Below are 5,068 nucleotides of genomic sequence, written 5' to 3'. Positions count from 1 at the left end.
AAAAAAATAAATTGCAACTCTTTTTATCATAAGGATTAACAGGAAAGTATACTTGTGACAAAGGTAATTTAAGACAATATTCTAAAATAGCTAGCATGATTGATGGGTAGATTCAGCACATCAAGCTAAGAGGGCTTTTAACTGAAACAATCACATGTTCATTTTTTCACACTTTCCTCTTCTTTTATGTATAGGTAGCGTGCCCGTGCATTGCTATGGGGCTATTAAAATTTTATATTAAAAACACATGGATCACACACTAAGATAATAATACTATAAAATTAAATACCGATATTTAAGTGATATTTAATTAAAAAATAAAATTTACGAAATTAACACAGTTACGGAAAGACACATTTGCTTTCGACATAAGTAGCATTGGTTTTCAAACAAGGGACATTGTACTTGGCAATTCGGATACCTATCGCCTCATTTCCCGAAGGATCCAAGTAACAAACAGTGCAACTTCATGTCTTTCTCTTGCCCTCAACATTTATCCCTTGCAGCCACCCTCATTCTCCTTCAAAGTGCTAGTGTGCTCTTAGGCCTCATAAAGAATAGCACAATTGGCTTCAGCCCAATGGTATGTAAGATGCCATCAAAGAACAAAATTTGATAAAAATATCAAACAACGTATGTTCAGACAATCAAAGTGTAATAATCTAGGTCCTCACATCACATGTTTTATTTCGCTCATTTATCAGGCATTCATATTATTTACTGTAATAAAATTGATCAGACTTCACACAGAACACTTCAACCAAAAAAAATGCTTAGTGACAGACTGACAACTGCCATGTGTCAAACAAGAAAATAGTTCATGTTACCACTTCCATTCTATCACTTTTTTCTATCCTCTAAATTCAGTACAACATCTCCTATAACTTCTCCTAAGATCATCAAAAGTAATTGCAACTCTATTTTTAGCATCCACTACTTTGAACAGTTGTCCTAACCCAGCAATCTCATCTTTGAAAAGCTATTCCACTTGCCTTGAACCAAGTGTCAAATTATGCCATTTATTAACATAATTGTCCAAGCATTAAAAAAACTCGATCCTTTGTATTGAATGTCACAAGTCTAACAACAAATATAATCACACAACCACTTTCAATACAGATTTCTCTACCTTTCGGCATAATTTACAAACCTAAAATAGATTAAAAGTGAGCATATGGCGACTCAGACACACTAAAGTCTAAAATGAGTTCATATTAGAGTAGCAGTGCCAATTAATCATAGAATTGTTATTTTCAAGAACGCTTTGATAGATTTTCGTTTTCTATGTTTCCTAAATGCAGAGACCATAAGATTTTGGATACCAAGAAAAAAGGGTAAAGCAGTTGCATGCCATACCTGATCCAACCATATTGTTCATTTGCAAGTGATTTGGCCCCTAACATTACATGCTAGTCGTGCCATTTGCTCAAGGTGTTGCTTTCGCCGGAGCTCAACAACCTAAAAGAAAATGGAAGAAATACATATGAGCCAATACTGTTAGAACATTCACAGTGGAAGGAAAGCCCATGTATATATTCACCAAAATTGGTTTGCTTAGGAATACATCCATGTACCAACACAAAAGAAATTAGAATTGAAAGCCAAATTAACTGGACTCAAATAAAGACCCATAATCACCATTTGAATATTGTCACACTTTGAAAATAGGGATAAGCCAGAAACAAATATCAAAGCAACAATGGCTAGATTGTAAGCCTGTAAACAAAAAAATATCAAAATAAATGGCTACCTATTTCTCGACTTAATGCACTGACAAGCATATCGAATAATTCTTAACAACCATCAGAAACTCACACCATTGAATAATAATGTCAAAGCAATAACTGGAAACCAGTGCCGCAGACCTAAAGAGACATAAAAAATCATATCTCTAGCCAATGAATACATCAAATTAAGCCAGGTCAGGACACCCACAAGCAGGCTCCACCGACAACAACTCAGGAAAGCAATAGCTATAAACTTGAGCTCATATGCATAGTCCTAGCAGGAGGCTGGAAGGACCAAGGACACAATTATTTAAATATAAAAACGTGTTGGTAGCATATGGAACCAGGACTAAATTTTGGTCTTCTAAATGAGCTCAAGACACCAGAGGCCTAGAGCCATGCCATTTGAGAGTTCTGTAGGCTTCTTTCAATGAAGCTGCAACTGCATGCCAATCGCTATCAAGTTCTTGAATTTGAATGCGATTCAGATTTGATGCTATAGCTTAGTTTGCAAGAGCTCATGTAGCAAAATGTATAGATACATGCACCCTTTGCACATCGCCCCAAAGCCATTGGACAACATAACTTGATTTTCTAAGTAGTGCAGACTTAATTTTCTAAGTAGGATAGCACCTTAATCTCTATCTATTATCCTCATGGCCATCAAGCCAATAGCACCTTTCTCAATAACTTCAATTGCTATTGCAATATCTCAGTTAGAAGTGATGATATCCATAAGTGCAGCCACAAGCATGATCCTCTCTTTAGAATGATTGAAAGAGCTAGAACGTTAAGAAATCTAGGCTGCTTCTTTTTATAAATAAGTTGTGCTTGAAGAGATGATACTCCTACATATCTAGAAAATATTTAATCTTATGATGGCTGCTCAGCAACAAAAATGTTCAACTCATACATTCGAGCTGGGTAGCTATAGGGGAAATAAAGAATCAAAGAAAAGACCACATATGGTTAGTTTTTAGCTTCATGCTATTGGCAATTCAAAACATAAAATTACTATGACTAATGAAAGAAATCAAGTTCTATATATTATTAGTAAAGAGATATATGCATGCATCATTCAAATGCCTCAGTGCTTTGAAATGATCTACAGTATATCAAAAGCCATATAGATAGACCATATATACATACAAGGAGTATATTTTTTGGAACTCAAATGATGGGACATTAGAAGGAAAACACATATTCGATTTATGGCATATTTGGCCTTCAAGCCCTAGCAGTTCAAGCATAGTAAATCATGTAAGAAATTGAGATACCATACTTCATTTCATCTATCTTACAGAGCTATCAGGTAACAGGGCAACAAATCCAGAGCAGAATTGAACTTCATTCAATTGGACATCTGGAAAGTAACTGCTAACTACTTGCAGGTTGTAAAGAAACCATAATTTAAGATGTCAAAAATATTGAACTGCTTTACAAAACCAACACTGCAATTCAGCATATTCTAGCTTAGCCTTGCGGTTGCTTAGTGCCAAACTATATTTGCATTGCTTAGTGCCAAACTGGATGGAAGGGGAGTAACAAACAAATTGTGAAAGCTGTAATGAATTCTCACACATCTACTCCTAGGACCTCTTTGTTATGGACATATGCAAATGAAGACTCAAGCATTCCAAGCTTTAGAGAAGCTAGAAACTAACCATATGTTGATTCAGGTTGCCTGCAAAACTCTAAGTTTACTATCCGGAACTGCGTATTAGTGTTGCTAAACTGAACTATATATGTGCTGATTTAGGTTGAACTGAACTGAAAACTAACCATATGCTGATACAGTCATTGGACGTCAACACTTAATATGTTCTTGTACCAGTCATATAATTTACCAGGACAGATAAAAACATAAGGTAAAGAGAGGTAAGCACAGAAAATAATAAAGATTAAAAGATTTACCAGGGCAGATAATTAAACTTGGAGAAGCTTCATATTGCAAACCTTCACCTGGCCACGGATGAACTCATTCAGTAGATGGAAGCTCATACCCACACGCCTAATTGGCTATTGCAGGGATGCAATTTAATTGAAAAGTACAAATCAAATTGAATTGCTACTACACAATGCTAACGAACTCTAATTTTGTTAGTGCATTCAAGTGTGCGCATGAGAACTCACCTCGATTTGTTAGTGCAGGCGAGGATGTCCAGCAGCCAGCGGACTTGTGCCTCTGCCTACTCCGCCATGGCGTACTCCTCCGCGGGTGCGGGTCTGTGGACGGGGGCTGACGGCCGGCTGTGGTCGCTGGACGCGTGGGCCGACCTAAGTTGCCAGCGGGGCTGGCCTGGATGGCCGCTGGAGAGCCTTGGGCATCTGCGGCGGCTGGTGCTCCATGAGGCATGATGCCCCACGACAACCAGAGGGAGGACGTTGACTTGCTGCTGCTCCCCTTGGCCTATGCCGACGGCAACTGGAATGTGGCGGCGGCTAGGGTTTCCCTGTCGCCATCGCTGCCTGCCTGAGGTATTGGGGATAAGATGTGAGGTCATTCGGTGGCTCGCGGGATTGCAGGCGTCGAGTCCAGAAGTGGCCCGTCCAACGGTGGCGACCTGAGGCCAAGGAACAGAGGTGCTGTGATGTGGCATAGTGGTCTATTCCGAAGGACGCTCACTCGCCGGTTTGCACCGGCATGCCGCACCGATTCACGGTGGTTCGGCGGAAGGCAAAAGCCACCGACGGAGGGCCGGATCCGGAGCCAGATGACAGCGGCGTCTGGGTTGCGGCGTTGTCGCAGCGCTCTTCGTGTCACCAGCGAAAGGAGGGCCGGGTTCAGCGGCAGGCACCAAGCAGATTCACGGTGGTTCGGCGGCGGGCACATGCGGAGGCAGAGGACGGTTGCAAGCTGCAGCGATCAGATGCCGTCAAGGAGCAGTGAGGAGACAACGTTTGACCGAAAAGAAATAAGGCACCATAGGAAAGAGATGCCGTGATTTTTTGCCGGGCCAACACCTTCCTAATACCGCATGCGGGAGAGTCGTTCGCACGACAAGGACGCAGACGGACGAACCAAATTTTGTTGCACCAAAAATTGTCCACACTTTGTTCTTTTTAGTTGTATATATATATAGGAGATGCTGCAAAATTAGTTCCAATAAGAGACAAAAAAATAGGTTTGTTTTGTAACAATTCAGATTTACATGAAGGTAGTAACATCTTAAATATCGAATTCTATTTTGAAAGACTCATTCTATCTTCTCTCTAATCTCACGAGATCTTCTAAAATAAGTGGATCCTTAAACGTGTTCCGCACTCTCAAGTAGTTCTATGTACTTATAAAATCTAAATTTTGGACTCCTACATTTGTTAATTAGTGTATCGTTAGAGGT

At 39.9% G+C, this 5,068-nt stretch overlaps 1 long non-coding RNA gene across 2 annotated transcripts; it reads right to left on the bottom strand.

The window, feature by feature from the left end:
- On the bottom strand, window positions 261–4,701 carry LOC110434308. Of its 2 annotated transcripts, XR_002451729.1 has the most exons (4): window positions 3,861–4,697; window positions 3,642–3,689; window positions 1,357–1,458; window positions 261–547 (listed from the first exon to the last, which is right to left on the bottom strand). It is a non-coding gene; the product is annotated as an uncharacterized LOC110434308 (long non-coding RNA). The 2 variants fall into 2 exon arrangements; XR_002451728.1 differs by having other exon boundaries at window positions 266–1,458; window positions 3,861–4,701.

The sequence above is a fragment of the Sorghum bicolor genome, chromosome 4 (assembly GCF_000003195.3).
Source record: "Sorghum bicolor cultivar BTx623 chromosome 4, Sorghum_bicolor_NCBIv3, whole genome shotgun sequence".
NCBI lineage: Eukaryota > Viridiplantae > Streptophyta > Magnoliopsida > Poales > Poaceae > Sorghum > Sorghum bicolor.
Note: the sequence above shows the minus strand (reverse complement) of the source record. Positions and strands in the feature narration are given on the sequence as shown.